Below are 12,799 nucleotides of genomic sequence, written 5' to 3' on the forward strand. Positions count from 1 at the left end.
ATTTAAAGCTAAATACTTACCTGTAAAATAAACCCTAATATAGCTACAACATAAATTATAATTATATTATAGCTATTTTAGGATTAATATTTATTTTACAGGCAACTTTGTATTTATTTTAACCAGGTACAATAGCTAAAATAGTTAAAATAATTACAAAATTACCTGTAAAATAAATCCTAACCTAAGTTACAATTAAACCTAACACTACACTATCAATAAATTAATTAAATAAAATACCAACAATTATCTACAATTAAACCTAACACTACACTATCAAGAAATTATTTAAATACAATATCTACAAATAAATACAATGAAATAAACTAACTAAAGTACAAAAAATAAAAAAGAACTAAGTTACAAAAAATAAAAAAAATATTTACAAACATTAGAAAAATGTTACAACAATTTTAAACTAATTACACCTACTCTAAGCCCCCTAATAAAATAACAAAGCCCCCCAAAATAAAAAAATGCCCTACCCTATTCTAAATTAAAAAAGTTCAAAGCTCTTTTACCTTACCAGCCCTGAACAGGGCCCTTTGCGGGGCATGCCCCAAGAAATTCAGCTCTTTTGCCTGTAAAAAAAACACATACAATACCCCCCCCCAACATTACAACCCACCACCCACATACCCCTAATCTAACCCAAACCCCCCTTAAATAAACCTAACACTAAGCCCCTGAAGATCTTCCTACCTTATCTTCACCATACCAGGTTCACCGATCGGTCCTTGGAAGTGTTGATCCAAGCCCAAGCGGGGGGCTGAAGAGTGACGTCCATCCTCGGGCTGAAGTCTGGATCCAAGCGGCGGCTGAAGAAATCCATCATCGGGCTGAAGTCGGAAGTCCATCATCGGGATGAAGTCTTCTATCAAGCCGCATCTTCAATCTTCTTTCTTCTGGAGCGGAGCGGAACCATCTTCTTCCAAGCCGACGCGGAACATCCTCTTCAACCGACGACTAGACGACGAATGACGGTTCCTTTAAATGACGTCATCCAAGATGGCGTCCCTCGAATTCCGATTGGCTGATAGGATTCTATCAGCCAATCGGAATTAAGGTAGGAATATTCTGATTGGCTGATGGAATCAGCCAATCAGCCAATCGGAATTCGAGGGACGCCATCTTGGATGACGTCATTTAAAGGAAACGTCATTCGTCGTCTTGTCGTCGGTTGAAGAGGATGTTCCGCGTCGGCTTGGAAGAAGATGGTTCCGCTCCGCTCCAGAAGAAAGAAGATTGAAGATGCGGCTTGATAGAAGACTTCATCCCGATGATGGACTTCCGACTTCAGCCCGATGATGGATTTCTTCAGCCGCCGCTTGGATCCAGACTTCAGCCCGAGAATGGACGTCACTCTTTAGCCCCCCGCTTGGGCTTGGATCAACACTTCCGAGGACCGATCGGTGAACCTGGTATGGTGAAGATAAGGTAGGAAGATCTTCAGGGGCTTAGTGTTAGGTTTATTTAAGGGGGGTTTGGGTTAGATTAGGGGTATGTGGGTGGTGGGTTGTAATGTTGGGGGGGAGGGTATTGTATGTGTTTTTTTTACAGGCAAAAGAGCTGAATTTCTTGGGGTATGCCCCGCAAAGGGCCCTGTTCAGGGCTGGTAAGGTAAAAGAGCTTTGAACTTTTTAAATTTAGAATAGGGTAGGGCATTTTTTTTATTTTGGGGGGCTTTGTTATTTTATTAGGGGGCTTAGAATAGGTGTAATTACTGGTTAAAATAAATACAAAGTTGCCTGTAAAATAAATATTAATCCTAAAATAGCTATAGTATAATTATAATTTATGTTGTAGCTATATTAGGGTTTATTTTACAGGTAAGTATTTAGATTTAAATAGGAATAATTTATTTAATAAGAGTTAATTAATTTTGTTAGATGTAAATTATATTTAACTTAGGGGGGTGTTAGTGTTAGGGTTAGACTTAGCTTTAGGAGTTAATACATTTATTAGAATAGCGGTGAGCTCCAGTCGGCAGATTAGGGGTTAATGTTTGAAGTTAGGTGTCGGCGATGTTAGGGAGGGCAGATTAGGGGTTAATACTATTTATTATAGGGTTAGTGAGGCGGATTAGAGGTTAATAACTTTATTATAATAGCGGTGCGGTCCGCTCGGCAGATTAGGGGTTAATAAGTGTAGTTAGGTGGAGGCAACGTTGTGGGGGGCAGATTAGGGGTTAATAAATATAATATAGGGGTCGGCGGTGTTAGGGACAGCAGATTAGGGGTACATAGGGATAATGTAAGTAGCGGCGGTTTACGGAGCGGCAGATTAGGGGTTAAAAATAATATGCAGGGGTCAGCAATAGCGGGGGCGGCAGATTAGGGGTTAATAAGTGTAAGGTTAGGGGTGGTTAGACTTGGGGTACATGTTAGAGTGTTAGGTGCAGACGTAGGAAGTGTTTCCCCATAGGAAACAATGGGGCTGCGTTAGGAGCTGAACGCGGCTTTTTTCAGGTGTTAGGTTTTTTTTCAGCTCAAACAGCCCCATTGTTTTCTATGGGGGAATCGTGCACGAGCACGTTTTTTAAGCTGGCTGCGTCCGTAAGCAACTCTGGTATCGAGAGTTGCAGTGGCGGTAAATATGCCTGTACGCTCCCTTTTTGGAGCCTAACGCAGCCATTCTGTGAACTCTCAATACCAGAGGTATTTAAAAGGTGCGGCCAGAAAAAAGCCAGCGTTAGCTACGCGGGTTGTTACCGACAAAACTCTAAATCTAGGCCTTAGTGTTTAAAGTCCCTTTAAGAGTCAGCACTAATTGCCTGAAATGCAAGTCTGTCAAAAGATCTGAGATAAGGAGGCCGTCTGTAGAAGCTTAGATACAAGGTAATCAAAGAAGTAGAAAGTATATTTCTATAGCAGTTTTGGTTATGCAAAACTGGGAAATGGTAAATAAAGGGATTATCTATTTTATAACATTTTTGGTGTTGATTGTCAAAGTGAATCTCAAATTCAACATTATCCTTGAGCTGAACTTTATGGTAAAGTGATGGTAAATTCGCCAGCATAAAATCACATATTCTGAAAGCCTTTGTCCTAACTAGCATATCAATATGCTTTTTTTGTGTTGAGGCTCTGATTGGTTGAAAGACCTGCCAGTCAAATAAGCCTAATAGAAAATTGTTGAGAGATGCTGCATTAAATCAGGTAACGGAGCCTGTCAAAAACGTTAATTATTAAAAGCAGATTTTACTTTAGAACGCAAAAAGTATATTGATATACTAGGTAGGACAAAAGCTTTCAGAATATGTGATTTTATGTTATATATGATTAAAAATTATTATTGTAAGACAATGTTATAGAGGCGATTTACCAAATGTCAGTCGGACCTTATCCGACAGTGCGGATCAGGTCCGACAGACATCGCTAAATGCGGAGAGCAATACGCTCTCCGTATTCAGCATTGCACCAGCAGCTCTTGTGAGCTGCTGGTGCAACGCCGCCCCCTGCAGATTCCTGGCCAATGGGCAGCCAGCAGGGAAGTGTCAATCAACCCGATCGTTCTCGATCGGGTTTAATTGTGGCGATTCCTGTCCGCCTCATCAGAGCAGTCGGACAGATTATGGAGCAGTCTGTAGACCGCTGCTTCATAACTGGTGTTTCTGGCGAGTCTGAAGACTCACCAGAAACACGGGCCCTCAAGCTCCATCCGGAGCTTGATAAATGGGCCTCATAGTATTAACGATTGGAGTATTTTGGTGGCTTATTTTTAAAATTCATCTAGGGAAATGTTACATCTGGTTATGATTTGTCTTACTATTAGGACATTACATAGTTTCATAATAATATAGGTTGAAAAAAAGATTAAAGGGCCATAATACCCAAATGTTTAAACACTTTAAAGTGCTGCAGCATAACTGTAAAAAGCTGACTAGAAAATATCTCCTGAACATCTCTATTTAAAAAAGAAAGATATTTTACCTCAAAAGTTCCTCAGTATCCACCTCCCATTGTAAAGGATTTCTAAGCAGCATTTTAGTGTGTCTGTCCTGGGACAGCTAAAAGGATGAGCCTCGTGAACTCTCATATTATTTCACCAATCAGGTAAAGGAAGCTTACTATGAAATCTCATGAGAGTTAAGTCAAATCTCATGAGATCATAGTAAGAGTTCATGACCTCAGCACTGCTGATGCTGATTGGCTGCTGTTCATTTCTTCATTTTTTTTTTTTTTTTTAACCTGCAGCTTGGAGCAGGTGAAATATAACTTTTTACACAGAACTCACTCTGCTGAGCTGAGGAAATTGTGAGGTAAAATATCTTCCTTTTTTACATAGAGATGCTCAGGTGATATTTTTCTGTCAGCTTTTTACAGTTATACTGCATCAGTTTCAAGTGATTTAGCATATGAGTATTATGTCCCTTTAAAGTTCACCTTTTACACCTACCCATTACTATTGTTACAAATCCAAAAGAAGGCCAAAAAAAACCCAAAGTGATTTTCAATTGTGCCTCAAAGGGAAAAATAAATAAATTCTTAACTCCAAATATAATTCCTGTAATAATGTATTAAAGTAGCCAACTAAATTTAATAAGACAATAATAAAAAAAATATATACTGAAACTGAATTTGAATTTAATGGTAACATTTAAATGCTGGTTCTCAAAAATACTTCAGTGTAAGTCTGTTGGAATCAATATTCAGTTTTAAAGTGAAAGTAAAGTCAGTGTAATAATTATTAAAAATGAAATTTATATAGAAAATAAAGGTAAGTTTAAGTCATCGTTTTGTTGAGATCGTTTTGGAAAATATTTTTTTAACCAATTTAGTTTCCCCAAGTCTATCGGCGTTCCTCCACCTGCAATAAAAAAATGTTTTCTTTTACCGTGACAAATTCAGCCGTATCTAATGGATTGGTTCCCCCATTGGCATCTAAATGTCTAGGATAACTGCCCACGGCTTGTAATGCGCATGCGGCTAAATGCGAACTCTCTCTGTCTCTCAAAGCGCGTTCATGAAAGCCGCATGCGCATTACCAAAGGGAATCCCCTACTATCGTCAGATCACTTACACGGAGCAGTCTAGCTAGCAGTCTAGTCTAGCTAAGGAAAAACTAAAGGCAACACAATTAACTATTTTGTGTATATTCACAGTCTAAATTGTGAATATATATTGATCTAACAATATTAAATATTTTTACATATAGATAAAATAAAAACTATATAATAGGAGCTAGAAAGAAAGTAATGATTTATAACATATATATATATATATATATATATATATATATACTGTATATATATATATATATATATATATATATATTCAAATTGGATGTACCTATTAAATATATTTCTTTTTAGGCACTATGTTTAATATTGATCGTCAATGACATATGTTGATTCTTCTTTTCAAAACGTTATTAGTAATTATTTTTTTTTAAATATATAAGCGAATAGTATATATAGTAAGTAAAATATACTTATCATATAATATTTGCTCGTTTTAGTCTATGGGGAATCACTCAATGCCAAGACACTGTTAGGATGATCTCCGCTAACATAATAAACAATGAATGTAGTGGTTCATTGTTATTATGTATCTCAGCGGAGATTGTAATATTGCGCATAAATTAATCCCTCTAGAACGCGCACGCCTAATTACGCATACAGGGGGTGGGACTGCAGATCTCAGTAAGAACCAAAAAGCCGGAAGAAAGCGAGGGGGCGGAGGAAGCAACAGAAGACTAAGATCGCAATTAAATAAATATCTCAAAATTTCTAAAATTTCAAATAAAAAAAACATTAGCGACTACAATGGTTGATAGTAAATAAAACTATAGGAGAATTTGTATATAGTAAAATTTACTTTCACTTTAATAGTGCATGCTTTAGAAACATTTGAATGTACAGAGAAACATTTTTTTCTATAATTTTAATGTCAAAATACAGACAATTGTATAAGTTATCCTGTTGATACAATCAGTGTGTAAAGAGGATTCCTCGGTTGCCTGCTGTTTTACAATCATACATGATCCTAGAATTCTGGAAAAGAACATTTTACTTTGAATTCTGTGAATATTGCTAAGGGGTGTTTTGTAGAGTTTTGCATGTGAAGGAGACACACATACATTATAATATAATAAAGTGCTTAATAAAATAATCAGTGTGATTTTTTTTTTTTACAAAAAGTACAATGTAAAAATTGAAATGAAAGTACAGGTACATATTCCAAAATCCGGAATTCCAAAATCCAAACTTATTCTAAAATCCAAACGTTTTCACTAATATTTTTTTAAATATAAAATATTAAAAACTACAATTTCCCTGCCTGTAAAAAATTATATAAAACTACCTTTAGTTACATGTATAAGCTGTATTATGAAATTTAAAGGGACAGTCTACACCAGAATTGTTATTGTTTTTTTATTGTTTTAATCCCTTTATTACCCATTCCCCAGTTTTGCATAACCAATGCAGTTATATTAATATACTTTTACCTCTGTGATTTTCTTGTATCTAAGCCTCTGCAAACTGCCCCTTTATTTCAGTTCTTTTGACAGACTTGCAGTTTAGCCAATCAGTGCTGGCTCCCAGGTAACTTCACGTGCATGAGCATAGTGTTATCTATATGAACCACATGAACTAACACCCTCTAGTGGTGAAAAACTGTTAAAATGCATTCTGAAAAGAGGTGGCCTTCAAGGTCTAAGAAATTAGCATATGAACCTCCTAGGTTAAGCTTTCAACTAAGAATACCAAGAGAACAAAGCAAAATTGGTGATAAAAGTAAATTGGAAAATTGTTTAACATTACATGCCCTATCTGAATCATGAAAGTTTATTTTGGACTAGACTGTCCCTTTAAATATTGCCTAAACTACATAAGACATTGGGCCAGATTACAAGTGGAGCGCTAAATATTGCATCTGTTAAAGCGATATTTGCGCTCCACTGAGTAATACCAGCTCATGCTAATGTGGGCTGGTATTACAAGTTGACAGCAATACGAATGTGAGACAAGGCATGAGAACCTCACGCAGCAAAGGGGTAAGTAGCGCAGCGATGGCAGCAAATTGTAAATACAGTGGGTATTGAAAAGAATACCCCCCTTGAAAATAATCACATTTGTTGCTGTGCAGCATGAAATAAAGTCAGACACAGTTTTTGTTTATCCAGTTGTAATTACTCAGTGCAACTTCTAACATCCAAGTGAAAGATATAACACCAACATGTCAGGCAAAAATAAAGATAATTCAAAAACAGAATCACTGAGTTGGAAAAATGATCACCCCCTTGTGTCCGTATTTTGTTGAACCATTTTTTGCTTTAATTACAGCCTTTAGTCTGTTGGGATATGTCTCTACTAACTTTGCACATCTAGAATGTGCAATATTTGCCCACTCTTCTTTGCAGAACTGCTCCAGTTCCGTTACATTTGATAGTTACCGTTTGTGGACTGCAGTCTTCAAGTCATGCCACAGATATTCAATGGGGTTAAGTCTGGGCTCTGACTACACCATGCAAGGACATTCACCTTTTTCTCCTTCAACCACTGTGTGGTCATTTTTGCTGTGTGCTTTGGGTCATTGTCATGTTGGAAGGTAAACCTTCTTCCCATTGACAACTTACAGGCAGAGGGCAGCAGATTTTCCTCAAGAATTTAACAGTATTTTGCCACATCCATTATTCAGTCTATCCTGACAAGTGCTCCAGTGCCTGCTGCAGAGAAACACCCCCATAACAGGATATTACCACCTCCATGCTTTACTGTAGGTATGGTGTTATTTGGATGGTGAGCTGTATTAGATTTCCTCCAAACATATTGTTTGGTGTTGAGGCCAAGTAATTCAATTTTAGTCTCATTTGACCATAACACCTTTTTCCATGTGGCTTCAGAATCTCCTAGGTGTGTTATGGCAAAGCTCAGTCATGACTGCATGTAGCCTTTCTTGAGGATTGGCTTTTTTCTTGCAACCCTCTCATACAAGCCACATTTGTGGAGAATTTGTGATATTGTTGTCACATGCACACAATGACCACTCTAAATTCCTGCAACTGCTTCAGAGTTGCTATGGGTCTCTTGGTAGCCTCTCTAACCAGTTTGCTCCTGGCTCTTTCATCCAGTTTGGAGTGATGTCCTGATCCAGAGAGGTTCTGTGTTGTACTAAATACCTTCCATTTCTCAATAATAGACTTTACTGTGCTTCTAGGCATTGAAAAAGCCTTTGATATTTTCTTGTATCCATCTCCTGACTTGTGCCTGTCCAGAACATTATCCCGGAGATCTTTTGACAGTGCCTTGCTACCCATAGTTGATTGTCTGCTTTAGTTGCCCTACCAGGGACTGAGATGCTCCAGGAAAGCATCTTTTCATGTTGAGCTAATCAATATGCCTACAGCTGGTCACAGTTGAAGGTCAAATGGCTTTGTGTTTGTCATTGAGAAGGTGATTAGCTACACCTGATTAGGAGTGGTTGATCTTTTTCCAACTCAGTGATTCTGTTTTTGAATTGTCTTTATTTTTTCCTGACATGTTGGTGTTATTTCTTTCACTTGGATGTTATAAGTTGCCCTGAGTAATTACAACCGAAAGCAAACAAAATGTGATTATTTTTCTAGAGGGGTGATTATTTTCAATACCCACTGTGTATATGTATATGCTTATATAAATATATATCAGATCTCTATTTCATTTTATAAGCTCAACGCACCCGCAAATGGACAAATTTGCCTGTTGGTGGGTGCGCAATTAATTTGCGCTTCACTTGTAATATGGCCCATTGTTATTTACACTTAGTTCCATGTCCTCTTCCAACTGTCCCATTTTAAAGATGCAAGTATTACAAAATCCAAACTATTCCAAATCCAAACCTTTTGCAGTCCGAAGCAGTTTAGATAAAGGGTTTTCTACCTGTACAAAGTATAAGTCATAATTTCAAGATACAAAGTAAAAACCGTATTTGTAGTACAAAGTAAAAGTGATACCCAAAGTAAAAAAATTCCTAATCGCATTTTGTATTGTTTAGTGTAAAATGAGACTTGCAGTGACATCTTCAGAAATCAAATATGGGGTGGGAGCACACAGTCAAAAGTAGGGGTGGAGGGGTGCGCCGCAGTCAAAGACCTACTGTATTACCTGGAAAGAGGATAGCGGCAGGCACTACACCAAAACCAACGAAATTAAAAGTACAAAGAGAGACTGCTTGCATCTACATAGCCTGCCATGTCTGTATTCCCTTTTAATGATTTTCTACAATACATTTTGTACTTTTAATTTCGTTGGTTTTGGTGTAGTACCTGCTGCTATCCTCTTTCCACTATTACTGTTGCGGACTAATCCTCTGCTTAGGCTACGGCACTCCGACTGTTTTGAGGTTTTACTTCCTCCCTTTGGATTAATTTCCGGATCATAGTGCACCACGAGAAGCTGCGTGAGTTCTGTTTCTCATCGAACCTACTGTATTACCTACCTACTATAAATACATACTTGCCGACATTTACCAACCCACAAGTGTTTTGTGGCGACTGGCGAGGTAATGCCAGGAGGAGCAGAACTGCAGTTGTGCTGTGGGTGAGGTCAGGTTATTCTGTGGACAAGGTCAGGTGTGGAGTGGGTGGAGTATTAGACGCTTTACATTTTGAATTATAAATACCATTTCATAACCTTTTTTGCACACGCAGTATAGTTTTATTATTATTTTTACCATGCGCCTTGAACTGTTTGTTTTTGTTGAATTTTAAATCAAATTTTTCAATAAAATTAGATTTTTAAAGAAAAATATCATAATGATTTTTAATGCGATAAAACAATACAATTTTTGACCATTTTTATTTCAGTACTACACATTCATTATAAACAAAAATTTTTTGTAAGCACTACTATAATGTGAGCCTTTAGGCTCACCGGAAACAGGAGTTAAGAAGCAGCGGTCTTAAGACCGCTGCTCCTTAACTCGTACCCTCCTCTGAGGTGGCGGACATCAATCCACTTGATCGCATACGATCAGGTTGATTGACACCCCCTGCTAGCGGCCGATTGGCCCTGAATCTGCAGGGGGCGGCATTACACAAGGGGCGGCATTGCACAAGCAGTTCACCAGAACTGCTTGTGTAATGATAAATGCGGACAGCATATGCTATCAGCATTTATCAATGTCTGGCGGACATGATCTCTACAGTGGATAATGTCCGCCAGACACTTGATAAATCGTCCCCAGAGACTTCATAGTACTGGAGAGATTTCTTCACCAATCTCACAAGTCTAGATAGTTTTAGATCATCAGGCTGCTGTAAAGGTAAAAATTGTGTTTCAACAGTGGATTCATACTACTGGTGAGAATACTAAAAACTTCTGCTACACAGAAAGAAAGAGGGTGCCTATTCAGCCCCTATATAAATATATATATATATATATATATATATATATTTATAGATATTTATATATATATATATATATATATATATATATAACACATTTAAAGGGATAGTCTAGTCAATTTTTTTTTTTTTTTTAAAGTTTTTATTGAGGTTTTGAAAGGTAGCAATCAATAACATAGGTCCAAGACGCGGTTACAGCAAAAAATTTGTATGAATGTACACAACAAAGTATCGGCGTAAAAGGCAACATTCAAATATCAGTATGGAAACCTTATCTACCCTTTGTTAAACATTATGCATCAGTATCCTTGAGTAATGATCACTACTAGGTAACAACCTGATAGAGGTTAACTGCCATTATATGTCATGAAACTAAATTACAGATTTCCTATGGATATTTAGAGTAAGGGTACCGTGACTAATGTGTACTTCTGGAAACCGTCTAGGACCTAGAACTATGCGACCTCATTTTTATTTTTGCACAAGTAATATCCCACCAGATGGTAATCAAAGGAGACAAGTCACTAAAATCTGCTTAGACTTAAGGTGCCGTCTCTATAGAAGTGTATATAAGAGCATTTATGCTAGTTTTGAGGTAGAGAAATTAAATGGTATAAATAATCCAAGGCTGTATGGCATAGTAGTTTATCAGGTGCCATCTGATGGTAGTGATAAGTGAAATAGGTAGCGGGCAGGAGCCGCCTAAAATAAGGGGAGAAGAGGGAAGTAAGCAGCGGGCAAGAGCCGCTCGAGATGGGGGACAAAAGGGGCTTTTTATATTATATGGAAGGGTTTTAGAATATGAGGAAGGGGATGTTTGTACCATAAAATAGTAAGAAGGGGGGAAATCTGAATATGCTATCTAGGTAGACACTACACTGGGTGTATGTACTGCAACACTGGTGTATCCTTCATAGCTATTCTAGCAGGAGGTACTGAGCTCTTGTAAGAAATAGTTGTAAATGTATATCATAGGGTGTGTTCTGACTCTATAGAAACCATTAAAACTAGATATTTTAAGCTAATGTAGCATAGTTAGCTAAACTAAGTCAGTGGAGGTCAGTTGGTATTAAGGGCAGGTAAGTTGTATACATATAAGCCTAGTTTGTCTAAATAAGTATATATTAGGTTTCTGTATAGAAATATTTATATCCCCAGTAGAGGGTGTGATCTCCCCTAATTAGACAGAGAGAAATTTAATGGCAGGTATGAGCATAAACATGGGAACTTTTGAGCAAAAACCAACAACCATATAGTTCACAATAAAAACCTGTTGGAACTAAAGAGCCCCAGAACTAACTTAATGGGATAAGAACACATAGGTTAATAAACGTTCATTTCAACTTTGATAGGGTAATGGAGGATACCTCCTAACCTCCTGTGCCATATGGGGGAGAAACAAAAGTTCTCCAGAGACGGGTGATGGGGTAGTCTATACTGGAGATGTCATAAACAATAGTCCCGTTATCCAAAACCTCTCTTTAGAGGTTGAGGCAATCCAGTGAGGGGATGAGGTGGTAACCTATCTAAACTGTGGTCCAGCCAACAGATCAATGTGATCTTAGCTCAGTATATGAGCTGCGGAGAATGTGTTTCCTGATGTCCGCGATGTATGTGCGGAACTGATCATCTCTCCGGACTCCCATGGTGCTTGGTGCTATCTCAGTGGTTCCCACGGTCTTCCTGTACAGTCGGTGATCAGTCTCACCAACCTGGGACGTAGTTGCAGAGAGCTCTGGTGAGGGGCAAGTAAGCTTGGCGGATGTGAGGTGGCTAAGCAAAGACGCAGGAGATACTAGTTCTCTGCGGTAAGGAACAAGGTCCGATTGTTCTGTTGTATCTCTTGACCAACTCTCAGGGTCTGGTTCGGGTAAGTAGGTACCGCTCTCATCTCCACGTGTCATGTCACATAATAGATAGATTTCTTCTGTGTCCACCATCTTAGATGAGTCACCTTGCTCCCTATCTCCGGTCATTCTGATGATATCCGTGAGGTCTCTGAAGTAGCTGGTCATTCGATGATCTAGGCCATTCAGTAGTGCCCATATCTGTGGGGTAAGATCTTCCTCCATAGAAAGTTGAGTTCTGTATGGTATTAAACCCTTTAATGATATCAAGACAAAAGTGTACTCTCCCGGGCAGCCCACACACCAGAAGAGGGGGGTAGATGTTATTGTGATATAGGTCACAACGCTCCGAATCAAAGTTAATTACGATAATTTTGGTAGATCCAGAATCAGGATTGCTTCTTTATGTAGTTTAGGTGCTATTTATGTAAAGAGCTTGAGATGATAATACAGAAGTTAGCTGTTCCTGCAGATTAGGTTTGGAGCTACACAATTCTGCGTCTTCTCATGCTTGTGGCTTGGTCATGCCCCCAGTCTAGTCAAATTTTAACTTTCGTGATTCAGATAGAGCATGCAATTTTAAGCAACTTTCTAATTTACTCCTATTATCAATTTTTCGTTGT

The sequence above is a fragment of the Bombina bombina genome, chromosome 7, assembly GCF_027579735.1.
Source record: "Bombina bombina isolate aBomBom1 chromosome 7, aBomBom1.pri, whole genome shotgun sequence".
NCBI lineage: Eukaryota > Metazoa > Chordata > Amphibia > Anura > Bombinatoridae > Bombina > Bombina bombina.